The sequence below is a fragment of the Echinops telfairi genome, unplaced genomic scaffold (assembly GCF_000313985.2).
Source record: "Echinops telfairi isolate 266 unplaced genomic scaffold, ASM31398v2 ScPeMD7_7424;HRSCAF=8462, whole genome shotgun sequence".
Lineage (NCBI taxonomy): Eukaryota > Metazoa > Chordata > Mammalia > Afrosoricida > Tenrecidae > Echinops > Echinops telfairi.
This window is the reverse complement of record NW_022111324.1, coordinates 10,587,829-10,602,423: the sequence shown is the minus strand read 5'-3', so window position 1 is coordinate 10,602,423 and position 14,595 is coordinate 10,587,829.

Sequence of the window (14,595 nt, the reverse complement as noted above, 5' to 3'; positions counted from 1 at the left end):
GGTCTTGGCAGACCTGCCACTCTTCCCTGGCTATATCTTCAATGCAGTCCTCTGTAGTGCCTTCTTCTGGGGAGTGGAGTCCACATAGCTTGGATAGGGCCTGGCCCTGCATACCTCACTGTTAGTTCACTGCTTCATGCCCTTATGTTGCACTCAAGGCTTGGCACACCAGGTTGAGGTCTGGTCCCTCTCTCCCTTTCCTGTGGAGACATAAACAGTAGCCTCCGTGTGGTGGGTTTGTGCCCTGTTCCCCCTAAAAATCATTTTATTCTTGTGTTCATTGTTATTAACTTCCAATTTCCCCCCATCCTCCTCTGCCATACCTCTAGGTAATTATCAATCCAGTTACCATCTCTATAGAGCTACCTATCCTGGATTTCTTACACTGAAAATCATTAAAAAATACAAATAGGAAGTAAACAAACACAAAAAAATGACTAAACAAAACATAGACAGACCTCAATAAAAAAGAAAGCAGAAAATATTTTAAACAGAAAGAACTTGAAAATGGGTCAAAAGGGAGATCAAATGATTAGGTGTTACATTTTAACCTAACTACATCTACAGGAATCAACTTTATTTTGCTTTCTGTCAGATAGCAATGCTATTCACCTCCCTGGATTATGGTCAGAGGAGTTTCACCAGAGGCTGAATTTGTGTGGGGCTCCTGCAAAAGGATTTTGGATTTCCATTGTCATTCATACATCATAGCTTTATGCAACGCAGGTGTCCACAATTTAAGCTCTGATACCATTCCCTCCTTCACATATTTGGATTTTATTTTTTCAGTCCTTGGATCACACAGGCTGGTGTGCTTCTTGTGTGTGGACCTAGTTGACACCTCATTTAGATGACTGCTTCTTTTAAAACAAACCTTTAAAATGCCAGTGACTATTCTATATATATATACACACACATATATATAATCATTTTATTAGAGGTTCATACAACTCTTATCACAATCTATACATACATCAATTGTGTAAAGCACATATGTACATTTATTGCCCTCATCATCCTCAAAACATTTTCTCTCCACTTAAGTCCCTGGCAACAGCTCCTCATTTTTCCCCTCCCTCCCCTCTCACCCCTCCCTCATGAATCCTAGATAATTTATAAATTATTGCTTTGTCATATCTTGCACTGTCCAACGTCTCCCTTCACCCATTTTTTCTGTTTCCATCCCCCAGGGAGGAGGTTATATGTAGATCCTTGTGATTGGTTCCCCCTTTTCACCCCACCCCTTCTCCCTCCTCCTGGTATCACCACTCTCACCACTGGTCCTGAAGGGATCGTCTGTTCTGGATTCCCTGTGTTTCCAGTTCCTATCTGTACCAGTGTGCATCCTCTGGTCCAGCCAGATTTGTAAGGAATAATTGGGATCATGATAGTGGGGGGTGGGAGGAAGCATTTAGGAACTAGAGGAAAGTTGTATGCTTCATCTTTGCTACACTGCATCTTGACTGGCTTGTCTCCTTCCTGCGGCCCTTCCATAAGGGGATGCCTGCAGATGGGTTTTGGGTCTCCATTCCGCAATCCTCCTCATTCACAATGATATGATTTTTTGTTATTTGATGCCTGATACCTGATCCCTTCGACATCTCATGATCTCACATGCTGATGTGCTTCTTCCATTTGGGCTTTGTTGCTTCTGAGCTAGATGGCCACTTGTTTACCTTCAAGCCTTTAAGATTCTAGATGCTATATCTAGTCTAGATGCTATATCTTTTGATAGCTGGGCACCATCAGCTTTCTTCACCACATTTGCTTATGCACCCATATGTCTTCAGCGATCGTATCAGGGAGGTGAGCACACAAATACATGATGTTTGTTCTTTGATGCCTTATAACTGATCCCTTCGGCACCTCATGATAACAAAGGCTGGTGTGCTTCTTCCATGTGGGCTTCTTCCACGATGGAGCAAAACCAAGCAACAAAATTTTAAAAATTAAAAAACAACAGCAATAAGTCAATGACCAAAAAAACAAAACAAAACCCAACAACAAGAAAGAAAATCTGTAGTTAGTACAAGGACCGTTTGTTGGCCTTTAGGAGTGTTTTCCTGGTCGAGTCTGATGGGGTGCCGAGCCCTGGCCCCAAGGTCTATTTTTGCTATTCCTCTGGAGACTTTGTTGCTCTGCTCCCCTTGTTGTTCTGTTCCATGCCTTTAGTGTTTTGCCTCAGTGTGGTGGGATCAGATTGGGTGGAATTCTCACACTGTGTCTCCAGTGTTGTCCCCTGTAAGGCTATGGGTCAGTGAGGGATGTTGTGTCTCATAGTGGGGCCAGCCATGTGTTCTTCTCTGTGGATTGGCTGCTCTGAACGGGAATATCGCCCTCAAGGATTGGTGGGCCAGGATGTGCTCCATTCTCTCTTCCTCCCCCTTCATTTGCTCCTGTGTGCTCTGATCAGATGTGTCCCTCTCCCGGAGCTGCAGATTCAGAGCTGTTCTCTGAAATTAATTATTCTGGGGGAGGGGCAGGTGTCCATGTAGTTGGGATTGGGGCAGGCCCCTCAGACCTCTCCACTGGTTCCCTACTCCATGCTGGCATGTTGCATTCACATCTTGGAGCACTGGGTTGAAGTCTCGTTGCCAAGGACTATTCTTTCTGAAAACTAGGCACCATCATGTTTCTTCTTCATACATTGCTATAGCACCCATATCTTTAGTGATATCTTCATGAGGGCAAGCAATAAACAGAGCCATGTCAAAGTAACTAATTGCTCTTATATTGGGGCTAGAATTAAGTGTGTTCCCCAAATCCCTTCATATATATACCACACATACACACACATATATGTATGGTTTATGTATATCTCTGGTTCACTTTAGAGACCTCATTAACATTTCATGATAGAGAACATTATAAATCATCCCCCTGGAGCATAAGGTAGTTCTACTGGAGTGTCATTAATTTAGACAGTGGTATAGCATTTAGAAGAATTTAAAATTATACAAGTATATCAAGCTTCAGACTGAAATTCAAAAGTTGTTGACTTGTGCAGATTAAACTCTTAAGTGACTGGACACTATTTATATGAACAATGGTAGTTAGTGATAGGGCAAGCTTTCCATAACATTCATTCACTAAGGCTGAACCATGCGTAATAGATTAATACATGTTATAAGAATGAAATGGTTGGAGGGGGGTGTTGGATTTAAATAGTGAAAATATGGAAGTCCTGGGCCACTTTTCATTGGGCAGCCTCAAAGCAAGAGATCCAAACCAAAGTCCAATGACCATCAATTCCATAACCTTGGGATAGCAGTCATCAGCTTCTTCTCATACTAAGACGTTTTAGCCTAAAGTCCAAGGGAGTATGTCAATTCATGGAATCAACTACAGGTGAGTTTGAAGTAAAGCCTAGTGCACTTACTGGGGATTCTACATTTAATCCTTTTGAGGTGGCTTATGAAAGGTACTGTGCATCTCATAAGGACAGAGTCTAGAGGCCCAGTAGTCTACAGCACACAACCTGAGTCATCAAGGGCTGGAGAGAAACTAGGCCAAAAAAGTGTCCAATTATGAACATAGTACCTATGTTCCATATATAGGTGTATTCTGCCCTTGGGTGCAATATAAGTATTTTTAAGAGATTTTTTTTCCTGATAGGAGGTTGCTCCTCCCAATTTACTGATTTCTAACAAGTTTAATAATTTCAAAGAAATGGAAAAATATCTAGAAATACACCATATACCCAAATTAATGCAGATGAATGCAGAAAACTTGATCAGATCCATAACAAAAAAAGAAATAAAGAGAGTCATCAAGAGACTTTCAACCATGAAAACACCAAGACCAGATGGGTTCACAGGAGAATTCTACCACATGTTCAGGGCAGAGATGTCACCAATTCTACACAGGCTATTCCAGAATATAGAAAGGGATAGCAAACTCTCAAACTCATTCTAACCTGATATCAAAAACCATGGAAACACCCTACAAAGATAGAAAACTACAGGCAATATCCATCATTAACATTGATGCAAAAATTCTTAACAAAATTCTGGCCAATAGAATTCAACAACATATTTTTAAAATAATACATCATGAACTGGGGGATTAGTACCAGGAATGAAAGGATGATTCAACATTTAAAAAAAAATCCGTGTAATCCACCACATAAACAAGACAATGATGTGACCCATATAATCATTTCAATAGATGTGTAAAAAGCATTTGACAATACCCAACACCTATTTCTAATAAAGTAGGGGGAAAATCCAATCAAAGGGTGGACAAAGGACATAAATAAACAATTCATGAAGTGCAACAATGATTAACAAACACTTGAGGAAATGCTCAATGGTTAACTAACACTTGAGGAAATGCTCAGGCTCACTAGACACTGGGAGATGCAAAACAAAAATGAGACATCCTCTTACTCCCACAATAATAGTCCAATTCAAAAAGACAGAGAACAACAAATGCTGGGGAAGGTATAGAATGTTTGGAACTTTATACACTGATGGTGGGCTTATAAATATGTACAACCATACGACCTAGCAATAGCTTTGGTAGGCATATATACCAAAGAAATAAGAGAAAACACAAGCAGAAAAAAATATGCTCTCCAAGTTCATTGCCAGGCAGCTCAAAATAGCAAGAAGCTGGAAACAGCTCAAATGTCCATCAACAGAAGAATGGATAAAGAAATTCCGGTACATACACACAATGGAATACTATGTGTGGTAGTTATAAAATCTGTTGTCAATTTGAAAGGATTAAGAGTGAAGGAGTGGAGTTTAGCTTGTCAATCACATTGCAGCTTGATGACCTCATTTAGAGGCACTAAGGAGATAAATAGCTTGCTGGAGACAGGACACAGGCTCACTCCCTGAGAGACATTACTGACAAGACAAATGGAGCTATGCTGATAGAGCCAGTACCATGGGAGCTGGAGAAGCCACGTGGAGATCCCTGCCAGTGCTGAGATGCTTATGATGCCACTGGATTCACAAGCCTTCCCACCCACTGGCCTATGAGCTTCCTGCTTTCAGGGCCATTGCATGTGTTTTGTGAGTCTGAAGAGGATATATTATATATTGGTTTTGAACATATGAGCTAATATCAGACTTATGGACTTGATCTGGACCAGGCTGGGATGTTTTCTCAACATTCAAATACTCTTATATAATGCTCTTTCTTATACATGCAAGAGTGTCTCTATGTGTTTGTTTCTGTGGTCTACCCAGACTAACACACTATGCTTCTGAAAAAAAAAAACCCCAATAAAACTATGAAACGTCTAATGACATGGGTGGACATGGAAACTAGTATACTGAATGAAGCTAGTTAATCACATAAGTACATAATTCATCATGATGTTGGGGGATTAGTACCAGGGATGCAAATATGGTTCAACATTTGAAAAATAAATTCGTGCAATCCACCACATAAACAAGACAAAAATGTGACATAATTAGTTCGTTAATCACATCAAGAAAAATACCGTATGCGTTCACTACTCTAATAAACACCAAAATGAAGACAGGTTTCTGCTCTGAGGTCATGCAATGTTCTAAGCTGATCTCCAAAGCAATGAGGCACAGAGCCTGCACAGTGCCCATGAAACGTGTATCTCTGGCTTTACATGTACATCTTAAATACCACGTTGACAGAGGCTGCCTAACCTCAGTGGAGGTCAGTCTTTCAGGGTAATGGGTGAGGGGAGGAAGACCATTCAGTTGATGACATACAGCATCCCAAATCAACAGATGCTCCTACAAGAGTGATAAGCAAATCTTATAAGATGTAGGTCTCAGAGAAATAATTTTTTTTGAAAGTAACTGAAAACCAAATTTCTCCTTTGCCTGATCATACCTGGCACATTGTGATGTATTCATTCTTCTGCTGTCTCTTATAGCAGTACACTAAGTTTGACTTTTCAAGATGCCTCTTCCTGAATAGCTCCACATCTCTGATGAGCACTGAGATTTGCCTGGACTAGACCCTGCTGGTGTGTGGGCTATTAGGAAAGAATTCATTTTTTGGAGTGATATTAAGATAAGCGTCCATGAACTGGATGGTTCCTTTCCCTCTCCCAAGTAAGATGTAAATACAAAAGATGTCTCAAAAGTAGAGTACACTGTTCCCTAGTCTGAAGGCAGTACACTGAGGAGAAAGTCAAGGGCTATGTGTTGCTGGTCAAAGAAAATCTAGGCATAATCAACAGAAGTGGAGTAGTTGTTATTTTTATTTCACATTTGCAAAATGTGGAAATGGATCCATTCTCAATTACCAGAAGCAAATATCTGAGACTGCATATTTTCAAAGAAAGTTGTATAATTTTTTTCCTTGAAAGACTAGATGGGAAAACCTAAAGAATTACTGAATAAAATGTGAAATTAGATCATCAAAGGTTTTAAATTGTTTGTTTCCACTAGATTCAATTAATACAGAGAACATTTTTCTGCGTTTTCATCTGTTACTTGTTTCCATCTTCCCATAGCTGAAATATACTTACTTTTTAAAAAGCGCAAGTTCTATATGTCTCCAGAATTTACTATAACACTGAGCAGACCATTCCTCAGTGCATATATGTGAAACTTGAAACCGAAAATAAAACCAGAGGCATGGTTACATGTGCCAACTTCCTTTTTAATTTTCCAAATTTAGACTCACCCTCCCACTTTCTACTGGCCTCTTTTTGGAAAACTGGTCAATTCTTGTAGGATCGAAATAACTTCTCCTTAAATTACACTTTATGGAGAGACTGAAAATTATCTTGCCAGTTTTATATGATGGTTTTATTACAATTCAATTGAAAGAAGACCCAAATCCTCACAAACTGGACCAATATGTAACATCATGATAAATAGAAAGGATTTCCTCTTGCTTGAATCCACAATCAGTGTTCATGGAAGCAACTGTCAGAAGATCAAACAAAATACTGCTTTGAGTAAATCGGCTGCACAAGACCTCTTTAAAGTGTTGAAAAGCAAAATGTTACTTTGAACTAAGGTGTGCCTGACCCAAACCATGACAGTTTTCATTGTCTCATATACATGTGAAAGTTGGATATTGAGTAAAGATGGTGGAAGAAGAATAAGTGCACTTGAATTATAACGCCGGTGAAGAATATTGAAAGTACCATGGATTGCCAAAAAAACAAACAAACCTGTCTTTGAAGAAGGACAACCAGAGTGCTCCTTAGAGGCAAGGATGGTGAGACTGCATCTTCCTCTCAAGTATTTTACACACGTTGTCAGGAGAGACTAGTCCCTGGAGAAGGACATCGTGCTTGGAAAAGTAAAAGGACAATGAAAACTAGGAAGGCCTTTGATGGAAGGACACAGTGGTTGCAACAAGGGACTCACAAATAATAACCATTGTGAGAAAGGTGCAGCACTGGAAGATGTTTCCCTCTGTTGTACGTAGGGTCGCTCTGGGTTAGAACAGACTCAGCAGCATCGAACAGCTGCAATGCCAAACAACATCCCATTATCAGACCAGCTAATGATGAAAATCTTGCTGAGGTGATAACTTTGTCTTAAGGTGTGTGTGTGTGTGTGTGTGATTTGAATCCACCAGATACTCTTTGGGAGAAAGATGAGTAAGTCACTTTCACAACTTTGAAGCCCCATGGCCAGTTCTACTCTGCCCAGAAAGGTCTCTGAGTTGGATTCTACTCAATGGTGGTGATTTCAGTTTGGGTTGTTGGTGTGGTTGTGTGTGATGGAAATTTTCCTATATCAGATATTGAGTTTTCACACTAAATAAAACATATTGACTGTAAAACTCTGCTTCTTCATTGGCTCTCGTGTTTTCTTCTGTTGGGCTTCTTATCCAGAAAATATTCCACTAGATCTTTACAAAAAGGGACAGACCAGACCAGATGTATGGAATGTTTGTTGTCCACGGCCTCCTTTTGCTTTCCTCTCCTCCCAAAGTTCTTTCCATGGGTTTGTTTTATTCTTTAATTTATTACTTTTGACTTTTTTTTTCCTGTTCTTCAAAACTTTTGCAAAATATGCATCAGAAGGGGACCAGAGATCCCCTGGAGTTCATGGGGATGGCACAGCAGTTGTGATGTGGGCGCGGCTGAGCGGTGGTGTGATACACAATCAAGGAACTTATCTCTGACACGGTGTACCTGGTGGCTCAAAAATTCTTAAATAAGTGTGGGGAATGCATATATATTTCAAAAGATTCCATCCCCCTTTCATCATATTATTTCCTTAGAGGAGCAATTGTTGGTTAAGTGCTTGACTGCTAACTGAAAAATTGGCAGTTCAAATCCACCCAAGCAAGGTTCCTAGGACGAAAGGACTTGTAATTTGCTTTCAAAAGGACACGGCCTCAGAGAAAAATGGAAACTGTTCTACTCTGCCCACATGGGATACCAACGGCAATTTTTTTATTTGAATTGAAACATGTTGAGAGAAATATTGGAAAATATAGTTATGAAAACTGGAGACTGCATTTGCATAGTGCCCAGGGCCATTAACTTACCCTGGCTTTTAGCTTCGTGCCACATTGTAGCAATTACTGGGGATGAGGGAAACCCGTTGTAGTGACAATCTCATTGCCCTAAATGAGTGTTGGATGAATTTTGTTTCCCAAAAAGGTATGTTGAAATTCTAAGCTCTCTAAGCATTAATAAGTGTGAATTTTTAAAAATTAAGACCTTTTCAGGTGTAATTCATTTTAAGATAAGGTTATACTGGTTGAGGATGATCCCTAAATGCAATATGACTGTTGTCTTTATAAGAAGAGGAGAAAGGGGGAACGGAACAGATGACAAGGTCTACATGTGGCCTCCTCCCTGGGTGATGGACAGTGGAGAAGTGGGTGAGGGAGACGTCAGATGGGGTAAGATATGATAAAATAATAATAATTTATAAATTATCAAGGGTTCAGAGGGAGAGGGTAGTGGGGAGGGAGGGGGGAAATGAGGAGCTGACACCAGGGGCTCAAGTGGAAAGCGGGTGTTGTGAGAATGATGAAGTCAATATTTGTACTAATGTGCTGGACACAAATGACGTATGTACGGATTGTGATGAGTTGCATGAGCCCCTAATAAAATGATTATTTTTTTAAAAAGAGGAAACATCATGAAGAGACACACAGGGAAGAAGGTCGTGTGATAACTGAGACAGAAATGAGAGTGATGCTGTTGCAGGCAAAGGATTTCTGGCATCTTCCAGAAATTAGAAAGGTGGCCAGGTGGTACAGTCCTCAGGCATGCACTCATACCTTAACTGGAAAGTGGGTGGCTTGACCCCATCTTACTTCTCTGTATGAGAAAGAACTAGAAATTTTCTCTCTAAAACTTTGCTGCCTGGGAAACTCTATGGAGAATTTCAAGTCTGCCACATTGAGTCATTATGAAGCAGAACTGACTTGATGCACCCAACAATAACCAGAAGCCAAGCAAGAGACATGAACAGATTCTCTCTCAGATCCTCCAGAAGAAACCAGCCCTTTCTCCACTTGGACACTGGCACAAAGGTCCCAAAGTACTCGGCAACATCGTTCCCTTAGTCAGCTGCCACACCCTCATGCACTGGACTACTGGCTTTCAGAACCTTCTCCTTGTCTAATTCCAGTTCCGCTACTTCTCTGAACCTTGATAGGACTCATTCGGTTCTTTTAAGCTACTTGAACTGTGAGACTAATACAATAGGTGTTTCTGAAATTTAATAAAACAGAAAACTTTGAAATGATGATGAAAAGATTTGTCTATGACTATAAACTCAGGAAAGAAAATAAAACATTTATAAACTCAGGAAAGGTTTAAAAACACACTATAGTAGTGTCAAATATATATATATATATATTTTTTTTTTTCCCCCAAAATTGTTATTGTTGTTGCTGGGTGCCGTCGAGTCAGCCCTGGTTCGTAGACACCCTGTATACAATGGAAGGAAACACTGCCTGGTCTGATGCCACCCTCACAACTGCTACGCTTTCAAAATTAGTTTGAATTAAAAACATTTCCAGTTGATGGAATTCGAGTTGTTTCCAGTTTGGGGATACTATGAATAAAGTTGTTATAAACATTTGAGTATAAATCTAGTGCTGCTATGTAAAAAACATCATAAGTGGATAGATTTATTGAACAGAATTTTTATTCTCTCATGGTTTAGAGGATAGAAGTCCAAATTCATGGTGTTGGCTCTAGAGAAAGGCTTTCTCTCAGTTAACTCTCGAGAAAGGTTCTTATCTCCTTTCAACATCTGTGAGTCTAGCCTTCCTTGGAAATCTCTCTGTGTTTTAGTACCAATCTTCTCCTGGTCTAGAAGATTCTTCATGGAGGTACACCTCGCTCTTCTTTCTTGGTGATACTGTGGTCCTTCTGTCTCTGCTCATTTCTCTTTTGTGACAGATAGGATTTGTGACCTGAGTAAGAGTAAGAGTGTTGTATCCCATCTTGTTTTCTTACAACTGGTAAGCAGATCACATCAGATCATATATGGGAAATTATTACATCACTAGTTAGGTGCCAAATTACATAACAAAATTGATACACCACTGAAAATCCCAGCCCAGCCAAATTGACACATTTTTTTGGAAGGGTACAATTCAATTTTATGAAATTCAACCATTTGCCCCAAGAAAATTCATATCCTTAACACACACACACACACACACACACACACACACAAACTCCACTTGCTTTTAACTATATTATCTTGGGGATAATTCCTCTTTATCTGATTCCAAAATACAATAGTGGAATAGTTTATTACAGTTGGGAGGAAATGGAGGAAAGGAAACGCATAAAAGCACCAAGCAACTGGAACAACCTAGAACAGTTTATATTAGCTCTCAAGCTCTGAAAACAATCTTCTGTTCTCCGAGGCCATATGAGCAATGTCTAGACCTTCAGAGGCAGGTGCTGACTATGCTTCCTGGATTCTGGATAGAGACCACTCACCCTTGGGCTCTCGTTCTACCTTCCAAGCCCTGGAATGGCAACTATGCATCCTCTCTTTTGGGTATTTTCATTCTCCCATTTCCGATGAATAGAGGCTCCTATCTTCTTGGCCTGGCAGGCCTGCTTCTACTTCCTCTTGGGCATGGAAGCTGCATGCCCTCAGCTTTGAGCAGTAGAATCTGCTCCATTTCCTAGCACTTGTGCACATCAGCCCCGTACTCTGAACTTCGATAACAAAGATCGGACTCTTTGAAACTTAGGAAGACTATTTGAGACCCTAGAGGTCATGGCCCTACCTTTAGAGACCCAGGAAGATCTGTTTCTCATACACCTTGTTTCTACAGTTTCTTTTTCTTGGTTCTTAGTTTCTTGGGGCCTCTGCTCCTCCAGCCTTTGGGGTCATCCTGGCTCTCCTTGGCTGGAACAAATGATTCCAAACTCTTCAGCTCTACTGGTAAGTGCCTGGAGGCAATGCAGTCTGATAGTAAGCCTGGGCCCTAAGATACGCAGCAATATTGTTCCCGAATCAGCTGCCATACCCCCTTGCCTTCTCGTTCTGCTGCTTCTCTGCCACTTCTTTCTCTCTGCACCATTTGCAGTACTATTGCTCTACTCACTTTCCGAGTCCTCAACAGAATTGTCTTTGACATGATAATTCCACCAACAGCCTCTTCAAGGAAATCTAGGCTTTTACTATTAGGCCCCTTAAAACTCTTCCATCCTCTACCCATTAGCCAGTTCCAAAATCGCTTCCACGTTTTCAGTATCAGTTTGAAAAGCACTCCATTCTCCTGGCACTAAATTGTGTTTTATTGGTTATCTACTGCTGTTAGTTACTGCTGTTTTTAATGAAATACCCTTAAGTGGATGTCTGTAAGAAATAGAAATACATTCTCTCACAGTTTGTTATTGTTGTTAGGTACCATCCGTTACGACCCCATGCACAACAGAACAAAACATTATCTGGTCCTTTGCCATCCTCACAATTGTTCTTATTCTTGAGCCCATTGTTGCAGCCACTATGTCAATCCGTGTCGTTGAGGGCCTTCCTCTTTCTCCCTGCTCCTCTACTTTACCAAGCCTGCTGTCCTTCTCCAGGGACTGGTCTCTCCTGACAACATGCCCAGAGTACAGGAAATGAAGTTTCTCATTCCTTGCCTCTCAGGAGCATTCAGGTTGTACGTCTTTCAAGATAGATTTGTTTGTCTCTTTGGCAATCCATGGCACTTTCAATATTCCTCACTAGCACCATACTTCAAACGCAATGATTCGTTTTCATTATTCCTTATTCTATGTCCAACTTGCACATGCATATGAGGCAATTGGAAATACGATGGCTTAGGTATGGCACACCTTAGTCCTTAAAGTAACAGCTCTCCTTTTCCATACTCTAAAGAAGTCTTGTAGAGCAGATGTGCCCAATGTAATGCACTGCTTGATCCCTTGGCTACTGCTTCCCTGAGCATTGATTGTGGACCCCAGTAAGACAAAAATCATTGATAAGCGCCTCCAATAAAATGATCTTTTAAAAAAATCCTTGAAAACTTCAATCTTTTCTCCAATTACCCTGATGTTACCTATTGGTCCAGTTGTGAGGATTTTGGTCTTTGTTTACATGTCCTCATCACATTCAGCAAACAACTTTCTTTCATGTGCATGCTACAGGTTGTTAATACGTTTAGGAAAGTAGAAATTAAAATTCAAGGTGCAGGCTCTCGGGAAAGGCTTTTTCTCTCACTTGTCTCTGGAGAAAGATACTCTTCTTTCAACACCTGTGTGCTGGATGTTTCTTGGAGATATCCATGTGTCTTAGCATCACTCTTGCCCTGGGCCTAGGACATTCTCAGTGCAGGGAGCCTGGACCAACCAAAAGATGTGTTACACCTCTGGCTCTTTTTCTGCGCTTTCTTTTTGATGTGACCCTATCTTTCTCCTGGCTTCTCTTTCCTCTTACCTCTTGTAGGATAAAAGATAATTCAAGCCACACCTCAGGGTAATCTCCCTTACAGTAGTTTAGGGTTGTGGCCTCAGCAACAGCATTACATACCAACCTAATCTCCTAACAAATGATTGGATGATGATATCAAACCACCTAATGGAAGATGACTACATCATTACATAAGTACTATATTACATCATCACATAACTGCTAAACCACTAAGAAATATTACACAGAGAGTTGACACATATTTGGGGGGACACAATTCGGTCTATAATAATATGCCTATTTATTATTCTTTCCTTAAAGTTAAAATCAACAAATGGTTCTTCTGAAATCATTAGATATCCATGTTTTAAAAAATGAATTGATCTTTACCTCACCATATAGAAATGCTTGGCTGTAAGCTAAGTATGTCTATATTTAACCATATATTATTTCTATGTTAAATATACAGAAGTGATTGTATTATGTTGTATTCCCACCAAGAATGCTTCAGCTGCTTCATACCTTTAGCAGCACTTGCAATGGCACTCTTTTTAACTTGTGCCATTTAAATTGGCGTTTTCATTATTTTGTAGTTTTACTTATATTTCCCTGATGACTGATAATCTTGAGCACTTTTTATCTCTTTACTTGACAAGTGTGTATCTCCTATGGTGAAATACTTGCTCAAATATTTTCCTTTGCTATACTGTTTGTCTTATTATTATTGTAATGTGATACTTTGTATATTTTATAAGTTCTTTATCAGATGGACCAGTTGAAAATATTTTCTTCTACATTGTGACTTGTCTTTTCATTTTCTTAATATTTTTTAAACAGTAAAAGATTTAAATTTTGATGAAGTACATTTTTTTGTTTTGTTTTATAGTATAGAATTTTAAGGGACTTTATTTTGGGTTTTGATCTAAATTAAGTTATCTTTGCCTAGCTATGATCAGAAATATTTCACGTGTTATTTCTGAGTTATTTTAAGTTTAGAACATACATTTAGTTCTGTGATCAATTTTTAGTTAACTTTTTTATATCATGATGAAGACTCAATGATAGTTTTTCAAACATGGATAACCAAGAGTTCCAGGCCATTTGTTGAAAAGTATTTAGTTCCTGTTGAAATACCCTAATACCTTTGTCAAAAAACATTGACCAAGGTATATTGTTCCATTTCTGGACTTTTAATTCTGTTCCATTGGTCTATATATTTATCATTTTGCCAGTACCCCACTGCTTTGATTAATATAGCCTTATAGCAAGTCTTGGATAAAAGGTAATGTAAGTGCTCCCCCTTGGTTCTTCTACTTCAAAATTGTTTGGGGCTATTTTAGGTTCTGTGAATTTCCATATATATTAGAATAAGATTTTCCATATTGACTAAAAAGTGTTTACTTTTAGTCAATTTATTGGGTTTCCATTGCATTTATAGATCAATTTGGCAATCATTAACATCTTTAAAACAATGATTTTTCTTCTATATTAAAATAGTGTGTCAAAAAAAATGGTGTGTCCACCGAGGCAAAATACTAAGGGCTTGCAACAAAACAGCAAGGGGAACAGAGCAATGAAGTCCCCCAGGAATACCAAAAATAGACTTTGGGGCCGGTTCTTTTTTTTAATCAATTTATTGGGGCTCATACAATTCATCACAATACATAGATCAATTGTATAAAACACATCTATACATTTGTTGCCCTCATTATTCCCAAAATTCGCTTGCCTCTTGGGTTCCCGGAATCAGCTCATTTTCCTTTTTTTCCCCCTCCCCTTCCCT